Source organism: Peromyscus maniculatus, chromosome 3 (genome assembly GCF_049852395.1).
Source record: "Peromyscus maniculatus bairdii isolate BWxNUB_F1_BW_parent chromosome 3, HU_Pman_BW_mat_3.1, whole genome shotgun sequence".
In the NCBI taxonomy this organism is placed as follows: domain Eukaryota; kingdom Metazoa; phylum Chordata; class Mammalia; order Rodentia; family Cricetidae; genus Peromyscus; species Peromyscus maniculatus.
The window spans coordinates 164,743,717-164,768,962 of NC_134854.1; the positions used below are offsets into that span (position 1 = coordinate 164,743,717).

Here is a 25,246-nt window from a genome sequence, read left to right on the forward strand (position 1 = left end):
GAGGAAGAGAAGGAGGAGAAAGAGAAAGTAAATAGAAAAACCACCAAGAAGTCCAAGTTTGAAGTGGAAAATACCAGCCCCGGTGGTGGGCATTGGACAGGACAGTTGATCACAACACTAAGAGAGGGCCAAAGTAGGAGGGGCTGCTTAGCTGTCACTCAACTCACCAGGGCAGGCAGGGAGGGAAGAATAGGAAGGGAGCTGATCCGAGAAGATTTGCATTGTATGTAATGGATTAAAGGAAGACCCTGGAGGTCAGAGCAGGCAAGATTCACACAACACTGCTGCCCAGAGGTGATGCTGGCCCACATGCTGCCTTCTAATGGAGCATATGTGTATGTAGGGAAAGTGGCCTTCCAGAACACTAGGAAACAAAATCATATTAGCTTCACCAACCATGCTTGACAGGTAACCCACAGGAAACATGATCTATGTGGGGAGGAAATCCTAAATTGAGGATCCACCCTGAATTGCTACCATGCCTCCCCTTGGTTTTGCTACAGTGACTTTTCCAAGCACTTGCATCAGAGTTTACTCTCACTTACTAGCAACTTTTGTAAATATTCAGTCAAGGACATGTGGTGGCTGGTGGCTTGAACTGTATATACTCAACACCCTCAATGTCCCTCAGACCTTCCTCTGCTGGAATAGTTGGTGAAAATATAACAATATTCCAAAGGCCTAGAAGCAGGGTATCCACCACATCACATGAATCCCCCTTTGCCATCTAAGTCTGCAGGTTTGAAATTTTGAGAAATTCTTTGGTTTCTGTCAAAACTGACCGCAGTTATACTTAAGTAAGGAGTATGTGGCAGAGTCTCCCTGTTAGTGTCCTGCTGATGAGCATTTTCCATTTTCTTTCTCAGTGCTGTGGATCAAAGCCAGGGCTTCCTCCACATGAGACAAGTTCTCTACCACTGAGCTACATCCCCACCCCAACAGGTGGTTTGCATCGCATACCTAACACTGCAGCAACTGCAAACGAAGAAGCACAGGATGAGCGAGCACCCTCTGGCGAGCATTGCTGGAAGAGTTCTCAGCCACGGTGGGAGGACTCCTCCCATCCAGCTCCTCCTGGAGGTCATCGGGAGGCAACTTTCAATGTGGGGTCTTCATAATCCGGGAGAGCAAACTATCAGAACCCAAGGGTCCACAGGATCTGCCTTTGTTTCAGTCACAGGTTCTAGCCCCTCCTTTTGCTCATCTCAGTTTTCAGACAAGCACACTGCCTTTTCTTCCTTATTGGCCCTCTGCACTATCTTCTTCACATGAAAATCATGTGTGAAGAATCACGAAAACAAGACATTACCCAAATAGTAAGCCACACAGAGACAAGTTCCAGAATGGAGACACATTCCCAAAGCTGAGCTCAGCTGCAGCAGCATCCCACTTCTGACATGGGATGTTGGGCTTTTATTTCACAGGAAATGTGTGCCTGGAAAAGAGGAAGCTTGGACAGTGATGTAACCAACTACCTGCTTCCCCTTAGGCAGTCAATAGGAAAATAGGACAGTAACAGTTTCATCACAAATGTTTGATTCTTTTAAACAAAGATTTTTAAAATTTAAGAAACAATGACCAATATGGCATCGAAAATACAAAGTTAAATCTCAGTTTCAACAAACAAGGTAGAACTTTAAAATGTCATGAACATGACACAGAGGTTACATAGGATTTACCAATGAAAAGGGAGCCATGTTTTTGTTTCTAAAGTCCCAGCATGATTAATTTTAGACACATAAGTCTCTGTCAGTATGTGGAGATGGGTTATCTAAACGTTGATCGTGAAGGCTGTTAGGTAAGAGGAAAACAAAGTCATTCTTAAAATTAGGGATCCAGGACTCTCTTTGGGAAGTTCTCTGTTCACTCTTTCCATGAACAATGAGAATGTGGCAAGATGGGATAAAGGCCACTCAGACACCTCCAAATGTCACATCCTACTATTAAGCACCAAAGCAGATGCCAGTAACTGCAGTGAGGCTCCTCCCTCCGGCCTCTGTGGCTCAGATGGTCTGTAGAACAGAAGCAGGTGTCAGCGGGCTCTTAGGAGGACAGGGTTTCTGTTACTCATTTGAGGCCAGTCTTCACGTGTCACCAAGAAACACCCTCTGGCAATAGACAATGACAAACCATCACCTTAAGAACCATCCTAAAACCTTTGTAAAGATATATTAAAATGCACCTAAACCAATTAATTACAATATGGATATTTTGCTTATTTGCTTGTTTTGGCCATGATTACAGAGACTTCAACAGGAGGAAGCTGCTACTTGGGAGGTAAGAACAGCAAAGTACATCACCTCCCTCTGAGCAAAGGAGTGAGGATTGTGTTGGGGGAGTTTACATGAATGAGACAGGATGTGGCCATGGGAGCATCTTAGCATGAAAGAGCAGACATGGTGAACTGAATGAGTAATTCCCTGGGCAGCCCCTGAGCCAGGCTGACCCCACAACTTCCCTCTACTTCTCATCCATTTCACCCACCGATGCTTTGTTTACTCACCAAGATGGCAACTGAGTTTCTGTGACTCACCAGGGTTGTAATATTGTTCAGAAAATTGGTCTCCTGGGACAGTGTGTCACACCAAATTCCCTGTGTTCAAGGAGATTTTGACTGGCTGGCTCTGCTGATGAAGTTTCCCACCTCAGCATGTTTCTCAGGTCCCTGGAACCTTCCCAGCTCCCAAAAGCTAGTTAGTTGGCACCTGACAAACTCTGTTTCTGGAGGAGACCATCTTCTACTGCCAAGTAGGAGCTTTTGCACAGAGCTGAGATCTGATCCCATGCTGTTATCATGGTGATGCTCTCCAGTACTCCATGGTCCCCACTGACAATGGACCTCTCTTGTGTTTTGTACTTTTGGGTAACTAGGAACAATACAGAAAGCCTGGCATCTTTGGTTTGCTTATGTTCTGTGCCATGAGTGAGATAAAAAGATGAAGAGAAGAAGAAGAGAAGGAGGAGGAGGAAGAGGAGGAAGAGGAGGAGGAGGAGGAGGAGGAGGAGGAGGAGGAGGAGGAGGAGGAGGAGGAGGAGGAGGAGGAAAACTAGCCATAACTGGCCGAAAAACATTTTAGAGACCTTGGTATTGAGATGGGCTCAGCTCCATCACAGAGAACCCAGAGGTGACTCTGAAGGCAAAACTCACACAACCACAAGGCCGCCAAGAGCTATTTCTAACCAAGGACTACATGCAATACCAATCCAGCAGAGGACCCACTATCGGTGATCACAGTGCACTCCAGCAATGCAGGCAGAGTTTGGCTCACAAGGCAAAGAGTCCTTCAGTACTTCTCCATTACAACTGACTTCAATGGCAGCTCACACATACTGAACTACTGATGAAAAGAAGAGGCAGGGAATCCAAGCAACACAGCCATTGGCAGGGAGAATATGTATAAGACCAGGACCCAAGCAGCACAGCGCTCTGTCTCACAGGCTCCTCTTTCCTTCCTGTGTAGTACAGTTGTGGGGCAACTTGTAAGATTAAGAGATAAGTCAGAGCCAAATGACTGAGTTTTCCTTATTGAAAAATAAAATAACAACAAAGAACCCAATAATCACAATTCCAATCAAGCATATAACAGGAAAACACTTGGGACCAGGGTGGCTTTGGACTAGATGAACTATCTTTGAAAGCAAATTATCACCTGCAGTGCTTTTAATGTTGATTTGATAGAATTTTATCTTTCTATAGATTACAAAGAAGATTTGGAGTGAACTATTTAACTTAAAACATGGCCATCAAAATTATGACATATCAAGATACTTTTGCTCTTAGACTCAGAGGAGCCCCCTTCTGCCATGCACATTTGTATTGAATGTGCTCAACACAGGGGGGAGATTGGCATTTGATGTGGACATGAGCCCCATCATCCTGGAACTAAAGTTTTTAATTGCAGAGGAAGTCACATTCTGCAAAGACCCCTATGGGCCCTTTACAAGCCCAGCAATTCTATCACTCATCTTGTTCCCCATCAGCACCTTCCTGCAAGGCAAGGAACATAGGTACACGAAGATCACCCCAAGGTGTAGCCCCAGACCTCCTCTCCATCTGCTGCAGCCACCGCCACTGTCCGTGTTCATTTATCTCTTCGTGTGCATCTCTTAAAGAGAAAAAGAAGATTGAATGAAAGCAGAGAGTAAATATCCAGAGCGTGAGCTGGAGAGATGGCTCAGGTGGCTTGATGCCCATGCAGCAGGACCTGAGTTCGGATCCCCAGCATCCATGTAAAAGCCTGGCATGGAGGCATTCACCTGCAACCTCTAGGAGGCAGACGGGAGGATTCCTCAGGCTCACTCAGTCACTCAGTGTTCCAGGCTCAGTGAGAGACCTTGTCTCAAAAATGAGGGGGAAAGACAAAGAATAAGACATGTGAAGTTGACCTCTGGCCTCCACACACAGATACACAGACAAGCGTATGTGGACATGCACATGCACACATGAGCACAGAATACATACTATTAATGGAGACTAAAGTACAGTGCATCTCACAGAATTGACAACTCCATTTTAAAGACATTCAATGCACCCTAGAACTTAAAATATAACAGGGATACATAAACAAAGACTTTAGTGTCCTGTATCCAACCACAGATGACAATAAAAACCCCAATGAACAAATAAAACCAGACCTGCAGGAAGCATGTAATTACCTGATTAGGAAAGTGCCTAGGACACTGCTTAAAATCCTCCTGGCCAAGGTCCTGAGAATCCTTAACTACTCGGGGTCAGGACCCCATGTCCACAACCCATCTGAGCAAAGAGGATCAGTCCTGTCTGCCACCAGCCAGGGTGTGGGGTCAGCCCTGTCCCAGAGCACAGAGGGCCACCTAGGGAAATCACAGCAACATGTGCTCTCCCCAGCTGCCTTCCTGAATTTTCTACATGAAGGGACTCAAATCTCTGAAGCATCCCTTCCACATTTTAGTGCAGATACTAGTGAAGCTACCCTTCATTTCTCCAGAGATTATAATTCATACTATGCACTCTCTTAGAATAAAATCACAAGATCTCAGTCTCATCAAAGCAGCAAATGTGTAGGGATTGGTACAGCCATTGTTGCTTTGGGGAGGCTTCCTATCAGACTTACTTTTGCCTTTCATTGTTTTTTAAGAAATTGACTCCAGTGTGGTAATTAAAACACATTACAGTAGGTACAAGCAAAATTTGGAAAAGTGCCAATGTTTGCAAGAACTTATAATTTTCTTTTTTCAGAGGAAAAAGGTAGTTTTGACATCTTTGTGCAAAACAATCACTAACAGTTACTTACAATTTCTGGAAAAATCACTGTTTTAATCATGACCTTTCAGCTGTCCTTGATTGAAAAAAAATTGGCCACCTACAGAAGTAATTCTGTTGGGCCCTCATCTCTCCCCTGATTGATGGCCTCATGTGGTTCTCCATGTTCACAATTATAAAGAAAACTATATAAAAGTGGCAGAGCTTAGCTTCCATCTCATCGGATGAGAATAAGACAGTCCTAATTGACAATAAAAAGGGACATTCTCTAAGTGACATCTTTGCCATGTACCTGCACGAAAAATCAAACGGTACATTTTTCTTTGATTAAATGTGTATTCTTTTGGTTACCATTCAGTACAACCATTAATTTAGCATCCATTGTGTAAAGGGTATGATACTGTACTCTGTTGGGGGTGATAGAATGTGAATAAGACGGTTTCTGTATTTAGAGGAGCCATTAGCTGATGAAACACTCAACCAGCCAACATGGAAGAAATATGGAGCCCAGTACATTCAGCGTGGAGATGTCATGCCTGCATATACAGATGCAGCCAAACTGGGTTGGGTTAAGTATGTCGACAGATAAATGTACCTACATTTACTTGGAAATGACATAATTAATATGTGTTTGAAGGTATATATTATGTAACACCAGAAATCTTCCAAAAATATTAAAAGTCCTCAAGTGTTAGCATGTGAGTTTTTTCAATGAAAATAAAACAAAGCCTTGTCCTCCTAGTCAAAGGTTCCCCACCTACTGCACAGGCAACGGGAATAGCAGGCGCATTCAGGACTCCATTAGAAGTTTATTGAAGCACTGTGGGGCTGGAAAGCTTTTAGGAGTTCAGCATAAATCATTCAATGCACCAGAGGGGAACAAAAAGGACTTAAAAAGATTTTCCCTTTGTATTCAATTTCTATGAGTGATCTCCAATTTACAACCTTATGCTCGACCCAGAAATTGAATTAATCAATACAATTATCTTTTAGAAATCCCTTTTGTCAACTGTAGTAGTTCATGGACCCGAGAGGAAGATTGAAATTCCCCAGATTGCAAACTGGCAGGCAAGATTCAACTATATTGAAGGGCTGGCATCAGAAATGGGCTGGAATACTGTGTTTTGAAGGGTTACAGAAACCAAGTGATCTTTTACCCCAAACACACAGCAGGTACTCAGTAGTCTAAAATAAATTGTTCGACAAAAAGCAACACTACAAATATATTTAAAGGATCTAGCCCTGAATACTAATGAAAAACATCCAATAGAAATCGATACTCAGTCATCAATTTAAAATAAGTAAACTCACATTTCCGGATATCATAATCACCAATTTATACAAACTCAGTGTTTTGACTTGACTGTGAACCGTTCCCACAGGCTCATGCACTGGAATGCTTGGTGATGCCCGTGTGTTGGTGCTGTTTCCAAATGCTCTGGACCCTTTGTAGTCGGGGCCTGCTGGAGGAAGTGTCACTGGGGGAAGCTCTTGGACCTCACAAAGCTCACCATCCACTCTGGTCTAGTCTACACTGGTTTTTGAAGGCTGACGCAAAGTACCCAGATGGTTATGGGTTTGATAGCTGTGCCTTCTCCACCATGATAGACCTTATTGCCTGAAGCAGGAACCCTTTTGTGTACATAAATCTTAGTACTGTCCCAAGGTCATAGTTATTTTCTACAATCTGTGAAGTAACTGAGACAATATAGCCAATTTAGGTAGACATTTATATAACATTTATTGATTATATCCATCTATAGTTACCTTGGTCCACCCTCTCCTAACGATGCCAGTTCCATCTCCCTCCCAGCTTCATGTCTTTCTTCTTACTGTTGTTAAGACTCCCCGAGTCCAGCCTTCATACACATGGGGGTGTGGCCATCCACTGGGGTAAGAGCATCCCCCAGAGATCACGACCCCCACACCCCCAGCAGCATCAACTGTCAGTAGCGCCTCCCTTAAAGGTAAGTCGCTGGAGGCCTCTCCCCCATCCCTGTGGCACACCGAGAGTTTGATCTTGTTCAGATCATCATAGCTGCTGTGAGTTGATGTGCAGAGTAGCCATATCACACGGGACAAATGTTTTGTTGTATTATCTTCATTCATAAAACAAACTTCAGTAAGTTTATCATTAAAAAGAAAAATGGAGAACTCATCCCATCTACCTAAACTAGAATTAAAAATAGCAATTCTAAATATATAAAGTAACACTTTATATTTGAGCTTTGGCAACACAAAGAAATAAGTCCATAGAATTTTTGTCTATTGAAGTTTAATGTGTTCTTCATACAAATCTGATTTTTTTTAATAACTGTGGTTTGATTTTCTGAACTTCTGTTCTACTTGGAAAATGGGAAATTTTTTATCCAGGTCACCGGGATGTGACCTTTATAGTGTAAAATTTGAGTCTTCCGCACAGGTGCACGTGGTTCGCACAGCTTGGCTCCCACCATTCCTCTATCAGATGCTGGTGGAACCTCTAAAACAGTAGCCATTCTCTGGGAGGTACAGGGGGACAGCCGGACGTGACAGCAAGACCATGGTCTCTTCTGTCTCTTCTGCTACGTCCCACCTCTGAAGTGGGCAGCTTGGATCCGCTACACATTCCCATCTATGTGACTCTGGACCAGAGCCTCCCAAATGCTGAGCCCCAAAGAAGCCCCCCCCTCTTCCCCAGTTCTTGCTATATAACAGGCACCTGTGATATAGTAAGGGAAAGCTGACTGCAACAGTGATATACAATATCTATTTTTTCCCATGAAATCTAAACATGTTCTCTGGCTATCTGGATATTTCTATTTGAAAAGGTTTTGTTTGTGATTGTTTAAGATTTTTTTGTTTTGTTTGTAGAATGAAAAACACTAGTAAACTCCATAGGAAATCTCTGAGATCCCCATGAGGTAGATCTCTGTCTCCCTTACTTACCTCTGAATCCTCAGCATGGTGATGTAAGAAACCTGGTCTTTGCCTCTCTTCATTCTACGGAAGTCTAACTGGGGTCACCCCAAGAGAGAAAACTCACGCTTTTACACGTGGAAAATTCCTGCTCTAGCACAGTCAGGAAAGACCCTAGATGTTTTGGGTGCTGGTTAGTGTCAATTATCCAATTGATACAATCTAGAGTCATCTGAGAAGAGGGTTTCAAAGAAGGATTTTCTAAATTAGTTCGCCCTGTGGGCATGTCTGAAGGCAGGATAGATTGTCTGGACTGTGTTAATTGATGTGGAAGATCAATTCCCTAGGTTTGGGTCCTGACCTGCACTAGAGTAGAGAGAGTGGGCTGAGCACAGGCATGTATGAACACATTCTCTCCGATCTGACATGGACGGGGCCAGCTGCATCAGGGGCCTGCCACCTTGATCCCCTCGCAATGATGGACAGTAGCCTGGAATCACGTGCTAAAATGAACTCTCTCTCCCCTACATTGCTTTTGTCGAGGTGTATCCTGCAGGAGTGGAAAGGGAACTAAGAATTTTAGGAACTTTTGAGGGAGAAGGAAGGAGGATGCACAGAGAGAAGAGACCTTCAGCTAACTAGAGGGACCATGCACCCTAACTCTCACGGAGGAGAGGAGTGGGTGTGGGGAAGGAAATAACCTTGTTGTGTGGGTTCCAACATAAAGAGAACACCACCCAGCTTCCCTTATTGTCTGCAATGAGACAGCACTGGTACAGGCCACCCCAGGAAACCTGAATGGGGAGGAGGTGCTGCAGCGATGGCTGCACAGGCCCAGCAATGTTCCCTCTTCACCGACAGCGGTCCGACAGTTGTTGGGAGAGCCAGTTGCCAGCCACGGCGCAGCCACTGTGACAGGCCATGTGAGACCAGGAGGATGGATGTTTGTGACTGGAGACCCTGCCAGGCCCTTGTTACAGCAGTCCAGAACAAAATCAGGAAGGGCTGAAAACGGGCAGCACAGTTCACTTCCCCCCCATCTTTGACAGTTAAACATATCAATATCCATGTCCCAGCACCAAAACGTCTGAGTAATTACTTCCTGACCTACAATTAAAGCATGCCGCAATTTTCAGTCGTAACAGCCGGTTCTGACTGAGTCATACATTGAACCAATTAAACTTAGAATCGCAGTGTCTGAACGGGTGATTTCTAATGGAAAGGGCGAAAGCTCGTGCCCTCCACATCCAATCATATCTCTGTTTGGTAAAATCAGGGGGAGTTCAGCTGAACGGCTTGGAAGCCAGCCCATGCCAGCAGATTGCGCTGGGAAGAGATAACGCTAGCCTGTCTAGGTATGATTGGTGCCAATGACTCTGACTAAAATTAGAAGAAAGGAGACAGTACCTTGGCTCGGGCTTGTGTTGGAGACAAGACTCTATCTCCTGTTAAAGCCAAATGATGGCAATTCGATGCCTGTCTGCCAGCGGTACCGACACCGCCACTGCCTAGCAATCTGAAGATGCCCAGGTTCCAGCACACCTAACAAGAGCGGCCATTTCTTAGATTAGTCACTTAGTGGAGCGAATCTCAAGTGCCAGGAACTCAAAGGCATGCATTCTCAAAGAAGCAGGTGACTCCCGAACTGCATACAGACTGAGGCAGACACAAATACCAGCAGAATCCAGGACCACATAGATTTGTGGTAAGTAAGTGATGTTAGCCCTTTATCAATGTTAGTATGCAAAAATAAATAAATAAATAAATAAAATAAAATAAAAAACTAAGGACCAAACACACTGACGGAGTGACCTCGTTCCTCCCCCACCAAAACACCATCCAAAGACCAATAACACTTCCCTCGCGTTTCAACAAATACGAGTTTGCTCTAATCTCACATGTCTCATGAGGCACTGCGCCACTGTGGAATGAAAACTGGGCCAGGAGTCAGGAAATCTGGGCACATTTTATTTTTTTTTTCTGGATCTGTCACATATTAACCCTGTAAAATCTAACCTCCCTGCACTTTGGTTCCCTGTCCACGAACTCCATGATGTAGGGAGTGCCCTCCAGCTCTACGGTTCTCTGTTGCCCTCTCAACTGTGAGTGGCCAGAGTAACTTAAATGTTGCATCGTTTGTATAATGCATGTTAATAGGAAACTGTTCACCAATCCTAGGTCTGTGGGCAGAATGGTTTTCTCCAACATCTCACCAATGCCCCCAGGGAATTTCAGGAATCTAGACTCTAGGGTCTGACCCTGGTACTAGATAGAATAGCATAGTCAATGTTTACCCCAAATATCTTCCATTTTAAAAAGCCTTTTGGGGGTCAGGGAGATGGCTCAGTGCTTGCTGTGAAAGCCCGAGGTTCTGAGTTCAGATCCCCAACACCCACATAAAAGTCAGGTGTGAGGTTACCTGTAACCTCAGCCCTGGGGAGCAGACAGGAGGATCCCTGGCACTCACTGGCAGAAACAGTGAGCTCCTGGTTCAGTGAGAGACTCTGCCTCAAAAGGTAAGGTGGAGAGTGATAGAGGCCGGTAGGTACTCAAAGGTGGCCTCAGGATCCCACAAGCACACACAGAGGCGTGCACACATACATTATATTTGCAGACCACACACTACACACACACACACACACACACACACACACACACACACACACACACACACACACACAGAGTTTTTTTTTATTTAATAAAGGTAGGATAATTCTGCCACTGGCCCTTATTCCATATCCCTGGGCTTCTCAAGTGATGAACTTTACTCAAATCAGCCTTCTGTTCAGAATGCTAACCCATGTCTCAGCAGAGGCGCAGAACTCAATTACTGTTTATGGTTTTGGAGGTGGATTCCTCTGGTGCCTGACCTGGCCATCTCTGGTAGTACTGGACTATCACAGGACTATGTTCAAGAAAGACAATTCCTGGGATGTGGGATGCTCTGGGAGATGACCCCTTCCCTGGCCAGCAGTGGCTGGGGCTCCAGTCTCAGCTCTCACACTTACTCAGGGCTTCTGGGGAAGGCCGACAATATTTCTGTTAAATGCCACCCATGCTGAACTTCTTGAGGATGTGACTTGTGAATGTTATAGACTCTCACTCCACATTATATTTAAGGTAGTGTTTCATCCAGTTTTAAGTGGTATACACCTTCAACAGTCTAACAGACGCAGTTAATTTATTACCTTTCTTCTGGTTGAAAAAACATGTGACTTATCCTGACAGATTTTGTGTCGTGTTAAGCAGTCCCTTGTTGCAGAAAGAAGGTTCGTGAACAAGGTGGTCTAGTCATATTCTAGGCCACATGGACATTAACTCTAGAACATCTTTATTCAGTGTGATTTCCTAGCCGTGTGGCTTGGGACATCAGAGGCCACTGCAGGATCATTTAAAGGCCCTTAGGAATGACAAAGTGCTAGTCTTCCCACACATATCTTATAACTTCTTCAAACATGAAACTTTTTACCATTAATGTTCAGAAAATAGGAGGCTGGTCCAGAGTCTCCAGGTGACACAGCAACACTGTTAATCCTTCATGGTCCTTCAGAGCTGTCATGAGGTTTGAAATGTGGATTGTCCCCAATCACTGCACCCTCACTCTAGACTTTGAAAGACTGCTCTATGCAGTGGGCACCTTATTTCCTGGGTAGCTTTGGTTAGTAAAGGTCTCCTCACACGTCCATGGAGGCTAATGCATCAGTGTGACTTTGCCTCCACCAAACATTTTTTTAACACGGAGTTTAGCATCTACTACAACACCCTCAGTGCTTCATTGGCATTAACTCTTGCTCTCCCTTGAAGGCTTCCACAGTCAACATGGCTGCACTCTTCCACTGGTATGAACAAGCAGAAGCCATATTGCTAAGATCTTTTGTGGTTGTTCATTTCCTCTTAGAATTCACTGATGCTATTCTCATGCCTGTAGCAAATGATTTTCCACACAATAACCAAGGCTGTATGAGGTGTCACATGTCTTATTTGAGGCATACATATTAACCTTGTACTTTTCAACTTCACATTCAATTTTGAAGTACTTTCTGACTTAAGCAAAAGTGTTGCTCCCCAATTTCCCCACATATTAGCATCTCAAAGAACCCTGATACAATGAACAAAACAATAAATCTGCATGACTGCAACCTGAGCCACAGCTTCTTTGAATTTCAACACTGTCCATTGGTACTCTTTCCTTGGACCTGTTGACTTCTTTTCAACTAGGACAGTCTCTCAGTCTCAGGCTGCCACAAGCATTATTAATACATTGCCTGGTGACTTGAAGGATTTCACTCTGTTCTTATTGTTTCATATTTCTTCATTTAAAAAAAAAAAAACAGAGAGAGGTGGAATGTGCAGATACAAGTGTGTGTATGTTGAAGCTTGAGGTCAACCAAGCTCTCCACACCTTACATCTCGACTCTTTTGAGACAGGGTCTCTCACTGCCCTAAAACTTGCCAATTAGGCAAGGCTGGCATTTCAGTGAGCCCCAGAGACCCAGCTGCTTCTACCTCCTCTGTACAACTATCACAAGCACACACCGCCACACCTGCTTTGTAAAGTGGGTTTTGGGAAACTAATCCAGGCCCTCATGCTTCTCCAGCAGCACTTCCTTGACTGAGTCATGGCCCAACCTCATGGCACACATCAACAAGAGCATCCAGAGTCATGGTTCATCTTCTGTGGGTCACTGCAGATGATCCCGACACACCCTGACTGTGATGCCAACTTCGATAGTGTCTTGGGTTCTGTGTGCTAGTTTCTCCACAACAAAAGCACTATCTTTCTTATCACTAATACACGTTTTTGAGAGTGAGGATTTTGTCACCATGTGAACATAACATTGGTCATTTTTCACCTACTAATTTCATACCTGCTTAGTAAACAAGACTGAAACAATTATTACTGCAACATTTCCCAAATATTTACTTTATGTCTCCAGCATTACTGCCATTTATTCAATTTAAGTTTTTTTTATCTATATGTATGCATGGGCTCGCTTGTCTTGACGTGTTGTGACATGTGCTCACAGTGCCCATAAAGTCCAGAAGGGAGTGCTGAAGGCCCTGGAACTGGAGCTGCAGACAGTGGTGAGCTGCCCAGTGTGGGTGCTGGGAATCAAACCTGGGTTTCCGGCAAGAGCACAAGTGCTGCTAACCACTGAGCCATCGCTCCAGCCCCTTTTCCTCCATTTGTTGATTAGCACTCTACTGTCCAAAAGGATTTCCTTTTTGTCCTCTTTTATTTATTCAGTAACGTGAACAACCTTATGGAAGACTGAGTCTGACCCCTTGCTGTCACAGGGCACACAACAGGCAGGCAGAAGCCACCGGAAGTTGTCTAATGTTCCTTTCAGTGCCTCCAGAGCTTCTGGTAGCACAAGATTGCCAATGCTCAGCATGCATTCCTTGGGTCCAGCCCTTGAATCATCCACATCTCCAAGGATTCTTGGTTCCTCTTACTGAGAACAGTACTCAGTGTGAAGGTCTAGTCTGGAGACCAGGTATGCTCACACTATCAGGTGTACCTGCCTCCAGGCCCTCCCTGCAGATAGTACCAGGACTATAGAAAGACACACACACACCTCTATTTCTTTATCAGTTTTCATAGCTGGGGTACATATTCCTTTGCCAACCTCTTAGAGATACAATCCAACTCAACAGGGTTCTTTTAAGATTTCCCCCTTCTTTAGCAGGGAGAAAAGGTAACTCCCATTCACAACTGTACAGCATATCTGAGTCACTTCTCAGAGTTTTAGATCTCACTATGGTGAACAGCAAAATCAGTAACCAGTACTTTGTGAGGCACAAATGATGAATTAGAGTGTACAGTTTGTTTGTTGGTTGATTGGAAATGCTGGGGACAGAACCTAGGGCTTTGTTCCCCAGCTATATTCACACTGTATTTTTCACTTTTAACATTAGAGTCGAAAGTTCAGACACTGTTTGCTGACACTGCCCACCTTTATCTCTCTTCTCCATAATTCTTGTGAGTATAGTGTTCTTTCTTTGTGATATCTTGTGTTTCTTCTGGGGTTCCATGAACTCTCTTGTTGATTTTAGATTTTTTTTTTTTACTTCGATGAAATACCAGCAGAGTTCTAAGAACTAAAGTACATTCATTCAGATAAACATCCCTCCTCCACAGTTCCTGCTCCACTTGGTCCCATTCTCTGAACAGCTGTTCGGAGAGCTTGGCCTACTGAAGTCATCAATTTGTAAGTTTCATGTTATTCTTCTTAATTTTGCCTCAATTAGCAACTGAGTGTACTGATTTGCCTTTCTGTCCATTCTCTGTGACTTTTTCCGTCCATTTTACTACCCACCATCTTGGTTGTTTTCCTGGTGCAGGGATCCCACCATGTAAAGCTTCTGTTGTCTTCTGAGTCCTTGTTCCTTACGAGAACACTGAAGTCATTTCAGATATTTATCACACTAAGTGACCTAAGATACAGACATTTTCATCCTACTGAAGCTATTTCATTGGAATGAATTCCTGGGACGAGGATTAGTGGGTCAGAAAGCCTGATGGGGCAAAGATTTGCTAGTTAGCAATCCTTCCTCCACCAAGGGTATGTTCCAGTGCCTGTCAACTTCAGCAAGTATGAGGATCGGTGCCATAATCTCAGCTTTCCCCCAGATCATTTTAGCGAAAACACCAGAAAGCATCATGTGAGTGGTTAATTAGCATTTAAATTCTCTTGATGTCCAGAGATATTGGTTAAGCATGATGATAACCTTTAAGAAAAAGTTTAAATACACTGGACAAGGGGTTGGCAAAAGCGCTCTTAGACAAGCAATGGTCAGCTCTGGTTCTAGCACTCAGGCAAGGACATGGAGCAGAGTCTTTTCTTCAGAGCTATGCAACGCGACTTCTCAGCAATCCCTCCCAGCCCACCACCATGGACAAGATTAAATTGCACCTCATTTATTTCTCTAAGATCTTTCCCCATAAAACAAGAAGTGGCGTGCAGGGATGAGTCATTTGCTTAAATGTCTGTCTTAGCCTTTTCACTCTGAAGTGGGGCTCATACATGAATCGATGTATTTATCTCAGCTGCCAGCACTACACGCGACACATACGTTTCTCTCTGATAAGACTTTATTAATAGCTGATGAAAATAAAAACCCCACTTCCTGAGCACGTTCTTACCAGACACCACCCAACAGTGTTCTGACATCAATTCATTTCATCCTCTGAACCTTTACAAGGGGCTGGTTTCCTTTCCATTTCTACTCTAGAGTCAAGGACACAAAGGCTTCTGGAAGACAAATTACTTGGCTAAATGAACGGATGACAGCAAAGGGAGCCAGGGTCTCAGGTGGGTTGGAACTGAGGGCTGTGACACCCTGAAGACACCCTGATTTACATCACTTCCCTCCCGCTGGACAGCAGTGCGGAGCAAGCCTTCCTGACCCCTGAGGGGTCTCCCAGGCAGGAAAGGCTCACATTGCCTGCATGAAGGCCAGTGTGGACTCTGGTAAGGAGCCCAAGCATGCTAATGTGCCACTCCAAGAAGCAAAGAAAAGGTAGTAGATTTAATGGACCCTGAGCAACCCTGAAAATGTTTTCTGAGATTTTGACCATTGGGGCCAGCAAAGCTCTGGCTCCATGGACACACATACACATTTATTAAACCCTGGTGGTTTATATACCAAGCATCCTATTAAGAGGTTTCTTTTAAAGGTTGAAACATGACTTCCTCTTGACCGTAAAGGGAAAATATGCTTCTTTGCCCTCCTGTTCTAATGTGTGTTTGGAGGTCCAGTCTATGCACCCAGCACTCAATGGCCAGTGTATTACATTTCCATAATTCTGCATAACCATGTTGCTCATCCCAAAACATAATATCAGCTCTAAGACATATGTGCGTGATACCTGGATCCAATTTGCTCTGTTTGTACTTAAGGGAAAATCAAACACTGCTTTAGCTCTTAAAAATGACAATATCACATTATTTGAGTCTGTGTCACCCAATTGGTATTGCTGTTCCGGTAGCATTTGCTTTCCCAGCAAAAGAAAATTACCTGTAATGTATGGTTTAAATAATTACTTAAAAACAAAAGCCTTTCTCCTACCTTCCTTGTTTATCTGTGGAGAAGAACTCAGCAGGGCTGTGTATTTTAATAAAATTGCCTTCAGACTGCTAATGGCAGGACGTCTGTTAGCCTGGGAAAGCGATGGCAGTCTGACTCCGGTTCCTAATATTGGGACTTAGTCCAGACACCGAAGAGCCAGAACTCTGCTGTGCATTTGACTATGCTATCAACACTTTGCTTGCTAATGATGCTGGTGACAGCATTTCAGGACGGATGGGTCAGACGTGAACAGGGAAGCTCATAATTGTGCTCACAGAACCAAAGGAAATACCTTCCGCTCCACACCCGGCCCCCAAATCCCTTTTATCAACATATCAGTTGGTGTTACGCTTCATCACTGGGAATTAGCCAGTACGTCCCTGCTCAATACTCCACTTCCACCTTGAATAGAGAGCATCCAGGAGCACCTGACATAAGCCCTGTTCACCAAATGACAACAGGAAGGTGTCCTGTGGTGCACCTGTGTGCCAGCTCCCCAGCAGAGGGTCACAGGGATGACTCCCCTGTGGCTTTTATTTTCCCCAGAGAAATATGCAGCCAGGCTGACTGCTTGCCAGATATTCCAACACCACAGAACAGCAGTGTTGAGAACACTCCTGTCTCTCCCAGTGGAGTAGCCACCAGCAACTGTGCCGAACACCTGTGCCAGTGCCTGTTCCTGGGGACACCCCAGGCAAGCACTCGTGCACCAGCCAGGGAGGCACAGGGATCCATTCTTCTAACCTAGGTTTCTGCCTTAACAATTCTCAGGCAGCATGGGATCTTGGTTGGGTTTGGCAAATCTCTAGCATATCACTGTGATCTACTGCTGCTAAGAGAATGGTTTAAATCCTGTACAAACTCACAATTTGACAGTAAATACATATGGAAAACCAGGAGAATGAGTCTTTCCCATCACTGAAGGAGTATGGGCAATGCTGTCTACCACTCCCTTGAAGAAATAACCCAGCTACATACACTCAGGAAGAGAAGGCCTCTTCTGAGGAGTGCTTTCTTAACATGGGCAGGATCTGTAGAAGCTGATCTTGAACCAGGAACTGTTGAGAATAGTATACCCAGTTGAAGCAATGAAATTTGTGGTCAGGAAATGGGATTAAGGAACCACCAGTATCTCCATGCACAATGCTTTAGGCTAATACTCATTAGCACATAAATGGATGAATGGATGAGTGAATGAATGGACAGATGAGCAAACGAACAAATGAATGAATGAATAAGTGAATGAGCAAACAAATGAATTGAAGAGCAAATGAATGGACGGGTAAGTGTATGAATGGATAAATGAGCAAGTGGGTCTCGATACTTCCAAAGACTTTGAATAATCTGGAAATGATTAAATTCCAGCGAGTCGATAAATCTGGCTTTCACTGCTTCCTTACTCATGTACATGTCTCTGGCAGGCACTGTGCAAAATTTTAAGATAAATAAATGAATAAAAAAAAAAAACAGAGCATGGGATGGGTGGGACCACGGTTTGTGAAACACAGCTCCAGCTGAAGCTTGGCAGCCTCCGCCATCATTTTCCCCTGCTCCCTGAGAGCTTCTTTAACCCCCGCCTGGAGCTCTGACCTCTCTGTCATGGGACTCCCACCACTTCAGAGGTGACTGTCACTCTGAAGCTGAAATTCACATAGCATCATACTCTATCTCCATGCTGGTTTTGGAATCTTAGGGAAGGAGTATTTCCTTAGTGTTTTCACATGGACCTCACACACAAAGACTCTAGAACAATTCATTCTCCCTCCACCAAAATTAAATTAACTTAGAAAAACAACTACTTTTTCTGATTCCCTTATCTGTGAGTTTTATTGTTTAATTTCGGGTAGTCGGTGGTGAAAACTGCCCTTCATTACTCTGTAATGTCGTCAAGCCCTACTGACTGACCCAGTTTTCCAGCTGTGTTCTCTGTCTCCCTGTGTGACTGCCTCTACCCTGACTTCTCTATATTCCTCCTTCACAACTGCTTTGATCTCCTCTCTTCCAGCGCATAGTCAAGCCTATGTCCAACAAGCTCATGTCAACATGATGTCAACAGGTTCATGCGGTACAGAGCCCCACTGTAGCATATGCCTTTTCAAGCCACAGCAAACAAAGGTACCTAAGGACTCCAAGTTAAGATCAGCATGTAACTCACCTCCGTGTTAATGACGTATCATAAATGTAATCAAAGTACACCCACAATGAAGCAAACCTATGACAAGGCACCGAACCTTAAATGCACACTTAGCAACCCTCCCAGTGCCCGATACGTACAAGGAACCAAAGTGCATGCCTCATCCCAAGCCCAGCTCATACCCCACTTTATAGAAACTTCTTTCTTTCCCATGAGCTATTGAAGACTGTGGCTCTTTCATATCCTTTGTGATGCATTTCACATAAGGATTGCTTGTGATAGCTCTCCAGAACAAATCTATTCAGCACCTTCTATTACTCAAGGCTTTTTGAGACTCATGTTAGGACAGACTCAATGTCAGTGAAAAGCAAAAGAGGAAGTCTTAAGTAGACCAAGCTATTCAACTGTCTTGCTTATGCAGAGGGCCTAGTCCAGTCCCATGGAGGCTCCACAGCTATTGGTCTAAAGTTCATGAGTTCCCACTAGCTTGGTTTGGTTGCTTAAGGGGGCCCCTGGCAGTGGTCAGGATCTATCCCGGGTACATGAGCTGGCTTTCTGGAGCCCATTACCTATGATGGGACACCTTGCACAGCCTTGATGCAGGGAGAAGGGCTTGGACCTGCCTCAGCTGAATGTACCAGGCTTTGCTGACTCCCCATGGGAGGCCTTACCTTTTTGGAGTAGGGAATGGGGAGTGAGTTGGGGGTGAGGTTGGGGAAGGAGGGAAGAGAAAAGGATTTGTGGTTGGTACATAAAATGAATAAAAAATTTCTTAATAAAGAAAAAAAAGAGGAAGTCTTAGAACAAAGTGCTGACTGACTCATTCTAAAGGCTGAATAAATAAAATAGTGACCAAAGAGGACCTTTTGGATGGAGGTCAGTTAGAGGTCAACTCAGAACTACTGAGAGGTGAATTTGAGAAAAAGAGAGTGAGGATAAGCTAAGACTTCAGAGAAGAGCTGGGGAAATGGATCAGCCTTTGGAAACACTGGCTGCTCTTGGAGAGGACCCAGGTTCTGTTCCCAGCACCCATGTGACAGTTCATAACTGTCTCTAACTCCAGTTCCAGGAGATCCACTGCCCTCTTCTGGCCTCCATGGGTACTGCAGATACACAGTATATGAACATATATGCAGGCAATCTTTAAAAAAAATAAAATTTAAAAAATAAAAAACTTTGTATGAAGGAAGAACTAAAATTAAAAGAAAGTTACTTGAAACAGGGAATTAAAATTAAAAGAAAATTATTTGAGACAAAAATTCTGAGTATCTAAACAATGGAGGTAACTTTTATGGAAGAGGGAAAAACTGAACATATCACAGGGCAGAATCTAACATCATGTGACCAGAGGACATGGGCTGACACTGACCACACCATGTGACCAGAGGACATGGGGCTGACCACTGACACTCAAGGGCACAGGGGATCTTTTCCAACATCTGTGACAAGACAGGTTTGAATTTCTCCAGATCCAACACAACTGAGAAACCATGTTCAGCAGGAATGACTCAAAGATAATCTCAAACAGTCTACCTTATTCTCTGTTTAATCATAAAAGCAATTTTAATTCTTCCTATTAAAAATGATTTAGAGGAGATAAGAATTTTGAGGAAAAATAAAACTAAATAGTCAAATATATACATATATATATATATATTTCAGTATGTAAGAAAAAGTATAGTTGTATCTACATCTATATAATAGAAATCTAGGACTACATAATTTACTTATAATTTGTAATCATTTCTTAAATATATTTCAGTGTGTGAGGAAAAAGTATATCTAATCTCTCTATATAGTAGAAATCTAGGACTCACATAATTATAATTTGTAATCATTTCTTAATATACTGGCTAAGTTTTTGGAAAACCCCCGATGGAGTTATCTGACAGTGAAAAGTGGACCACTGAGGAAGACTCCTCCGTCTCCCGGGTGCTCTTCCTCGTCCCTTTGATTCATCACAGGAGAAGAAAGATGATGGCAGGAATTATTCTGCTCTCTAAGTCTCAATAACATCTTCGCTACCCTAACAATTTTTCTGAAAACATGCATAGATATTTTTTCTCGGTTATTTATCTGAAATAATAGCCTTTGTTCCTCATTGGTAGTATAAATAATTGTGACTAAGAAAAGCAACTCCTTATTCAAGCAATGTTTATCACCTTTGGGCATAATAGCTTAACAAGCCTAAAAGAAAACACAGAGATAACAACAACCCTGAATGCTTGGTGTGTGTGATCATTTGGTTGCAAATACAGATTAAGGTCCTCTACTCACCCAGCCGGTAAATGTCAGGGTAGTCTCTATGTTTCATGCTCTCTAATTCCTGCTAAATCATTTGCTTATTAAAAAAAATAACCTACCCCATTTTTCCTTTTCATAAATAGTCTTACAGATCAGGTGGCAATTATAATGAAACCATAATGTTAATTTTCAAATAACCCCACTTTGCAAATAGAATATAAAATTCCAAAGTTTTTGTGGGTTTCCACAGAGCTATGCAGCTTTAGTCAAAATTATAAATGGTGAACAAAGGCAAAATTCAGATGTGCAAAGGAATTAATCAAATGCTCACAGTTTTAAATATTATTTATCATAAAGTCTCTTTTATAAAACAAGTTGGTATATAGAGCCAAATGAATTCTCCACATTAAAGACAGAAAAATGAATACCATACCCAAGGTTCTGACAAGACAATGTTACCCTTCTCAGTGTTAGCATAAGTCTATTTTCATTCACAATTTCTACACTATTACAACAGTAGCAGTGAAGGGTAAGGTTTTTAGCTCTGACCTCTTGGGCTTTTATCTCTGCATTGGCTCTGTGTTTCTTATTTAATAAGATGGTTACATCTACAGCTATGTGAGGACAGGACACATCACTGTCCCCAGGCTATTCTGTACTTCTGTGCCCCTCCCTTGACTCATCTGGCCATTTCACCAATACCCCAGGCACAAGCTCCACACCTGCTCTTCCTCCCTGTAGGCCTAAGGCTTGTCCTCTTGCTCCAGGCATATCTCTGTGCTCCTTTTTTTTTTTTTTATAAAATACCAGAGGACTACCCTGGGCAGTGTAGTCTCCCTTCATTATTTTCCTACTTAGTACTTATCCCATATATATGATATATATATATGATATATATATATATCATATATATATTCCATAAATTATATATATATATATTAATTGTCATACTGTATTTCTATATAGAATAAGCTTTTCCTTACAAATCATCTTTTTACCTAAAACTTCTCTTGATAAATAACACCTGAAAAAAAATCATGATGTTCCCAAACAAAAGCCCTTGATTTCTTTAAATATCAGTATGATCTGAGGTGAAATATATTAGTTACATTCTTTATAAAACTATAAGCTGGTGAAGGTGCCAAACGTGATCACCATTCCAAGTGTGAGAAACTTGGTGTACAGAATGGTTTCTATTGCGTGGTTTGTAAGGATGGCACCCTTGTTGTTTGTAAGGATGGCATCATTGTTTGTAAGAATGGCATCATGTTAACATCCTGAAACATGTTAGCTTACAGACACTCAGCTCTGTTCATTTGATGGCAGTTTAGGATTGTAAAGCAAGTAGATTGGTTGAGGCTCTTTTTGCCTTTTAAGATGATATGCCTCCCTCTTCCTTCCTGATCTTGCTTCAAACAAGAAAATCTCAAACAACTGCACTGAAGGCCATTATTTCTATCTCAGCTTCTTAAGTTAGGGATGGGAAAATTTGGCTCAGTGGAAGGTAGCTGGATTCGTAGGACCAAGCATCAATCCCAGGACCAGCACAGCATATACCTGAGGTGTCCCTGGCCTGCTTACAGATCCTGTGCTGTGCGACTTCACTACAGCCTCCGTTCTGAACACACAAGATGCACTCTACCCTGATTGTGTCCTCACACACACAACAAACAACACTGCCAGCAGCACCTCAACTCATACTCAAGACCTTGAGATGCTGCAGTACGTTTGCTGTATCTATGACCATTTCTGCTCTTACGTGAGCAAAGTTTTGATTATGAAAATCTTTCAGTATTTTTCAACCATTATGACAAGTAAGAATACAAAGTATCTTTGTATTGTACAATGTAGTGTTTTTTTTTTTAAATTTCCAACCTTTTCTGGAATAACCCTAAATATACTTTGTTAATACATATTTATATAAAGTGGCATTTTCAGAGTGGTCCATTATAAAGTAAGATTATTGATCAACTCTGAAAACCACTGAGGATGTCCTGTAATATCAAATGTTCAACCAGAATTTAATTCTTTATGTAAAAATATAAATAAGCATACCCACCTTCTGGTGTGCAATTTTGCTTTCAGCTTTAATAAATGGCAAAGTTGAGTGCATAATAAAGAGATGGCCTAAAGTAAATTCATTATAATAATTTACTAACAGTAGATATTTGACTCATATACCTATTTTATATAATTATATACTAGAATTGCATAAAATTTCTCAGGCAGTAAAGAGTTCTGAGTGGAAAATTCTAGAAGTTTTGATTTATTTAATATCTGAATACCAAGAACATTTCTAACACTTTTAGCTTATACTCGGTTGGTTTGGGTGTTTTTCTCAGCAGGATTTGTAAACTGAAAACTGGGCTATGTTTATAACTAGAATATTCCTCATGAAAGTGTTATGCAAATGTGGTTATCAACTTTTCCAGACCATCCATAAATCCAATGGATACATCATTTTAAACACAACATTTTGTAGAACTCATACTTACTCTAAGGAAGAACATTATTTAGCATATGGACAACATCAAGATATTCCGCAAATTACTTTTCTTTTAACTTTCTTTCAAGAAATGGGCCAATTAAAAATATTGTCTGATCTCTACAGCCAATGACTGAAAACAACAAAATCCATGAAGTACCCATGAAGAACCAACCAGAAGCTTAATTCATACACAAGTAATCATTTTCTCTGAAGAGATGTGACCAGACAGAAGGACAAAGACATTGATCTTACTGTATGATAAAATCCCTCTGCTAAGGTAATGTGAAGGGGATAGGTGGGTGGGCTGAGTTGCTGGGACCTCAGGGGGAAATAGAACATAGGCAGTGACAGAGAAGGAGTCTTCTGTGAGCAGCTGAGCAATAGCAATAGGATTGAAACCACTGTTTAAGACAACCAAGAGAACCAGAAGACAAACACAAGGTCATCAGCCTTACTCCCATCAAGCCTAGGGGCAGATGCCAGCAGGACACTGACCAACAGCCAAATAGCCAGTGCCTTGTACCTAGCAGACTGACTACCCACAACATTTTATTGTGTAGAAATTCTTTAACTAGCCTTCATTTTATACATGATGTTCAGTATCAACTAGTGAGAAACTACTGCTAATCGAGGTCAACTCTGAAGAGCACCCAAAGCCTTCTGGGTAGACCTGAAGGCAGAGCATACAGCAGAGAAGACAAGGTAGAGACCCCTAACACAGAACTTTTGCCACCACAGTTACGTAATTTAACATTCTGTGTACTTTAAGGGTTGGAATCTGGGAAACTCATCAAAAGTTCATTTTAAGATATTTTAATAAAAAGAACAATCATAATCATATTTTCTATGCATCTTACTAGGTTTCAAAATTCCTTCTGCTCACAAAAGTCTCTTTAAATTATTTTTTCATATTCAAATCCTAGACATCAGGTAACCAAATGCTAGGCTTCGGACATGCAAGAGCTGGCTGTGATCAGAAAACCTGCCAGAACTAACTCCAGCTTAGACTCACAGAAGCAAGCACCAAGAGATTTGAGAGCTGTACAACTGACAGAAATAATGATCAGCAACGTCAACGCAAGTCCTGACCTGTGAGCTGGAGGTCAATCTCTCCCACTTCCCAGTGTCCTCGCCGTTCTTTGCTCCTTGTAATGCTGAAAAATAAAAAAGAAACAGCAGCTCTTAAAGGACCTGAGAAGAGTTTCAAGTACTCAGGTCTAAAATATCAGACGCTATGAAATCAGTCAAACAACATTTCTACTACAAAGTTCTAGAATACATTTTCAGAAATTTGACTTTAATATTTGTTTTTTTTTTTTTCTAGACCTGATTCCTAGCCAATGATGGAATCATTGAACTGTGCCATTTGGTAGCTGGTAAGTGGATAATCGGTGCAAAAATAACCAAAGACCTTTTGTGAATGACATTTAAAAGATAGTGATACTTGAAGTGTAAAATGGGAATTAGCCATTCTAAAAATGTGACAATTAAGTCACTTTAAATACTTTACACTGCTAATGAGCCATATTAGCGAGTGTGTATACACATGTACATGCAAACATGCTTGTGTGTCTTGTGGAGATCTCAGGCTTCATTTTACTGAGATGGACAATTACAAACATTTTATTAGCTATTATAGTTTATGCTTGAAATACTATCCTTGCAAGAGAACACCAAGGAAATCATCCTAACAGGCACTCACATTTATCAAAATGTATTTAGCACATAGAATAGCACAGCTCTGGTCACCCTAGGACCCTAAGTATAAGAAAAAATTTCCAGGTTAAGAAATAATGAAAAGCATAATAAAACCAGAAACTCTCAATTCAAACTAAATCACATTACCACTGTCTACAAGTCTTCTAAACCTATCGTGAAGCTAAGAATGCAAAATATTTTCTAAGTAAAAATATTACCATGGTGTCATTATTATTATAGTGAGAAGTTCATCAGTTCCTCTATGTATTTTATTAGGTTTACCCACCCCTGTGACCAAATTCTATGATTTCAAGGTGTTCAAGCACTTATTGATGATATTTGAAATAATGCAATTATTAAATTAAATTAAGTAAGTGAAAATTGTACAGTTTTGCCCTAGAAAGATTCTATCTTACCAGGAAGATTACATATGCAGGATTTTTAAAGGAATTTAAAAATAATATTTAAA

At 42.2% G+C, this 25,246-nt stretch overlaps 1 protein-coding gene across 2 annotated transcripts in view; it reads right to left on the reverse strand.

The window, feature by feature from the left end:
- Sox5 (SRY-box transcription factor 5) overlaps positions 1 to 25,246 on the reverse strand; it is a 1,002,153-nt gene that overhangs the window by 611,000 nt on the left and 365,907 nt on the right. For both annotated transcript variants that reach the window (XM_076568276.1, XM_076568278.1), the window contains exon 4: positions 24,169 to 24,233. The gene's annotated coding sequence lies outside the window, so the exon portion shown is untranslated. The remainder of the gene's footprint in view (positions 1 to 24,168; positions 24,234 to 25,246) is intronic.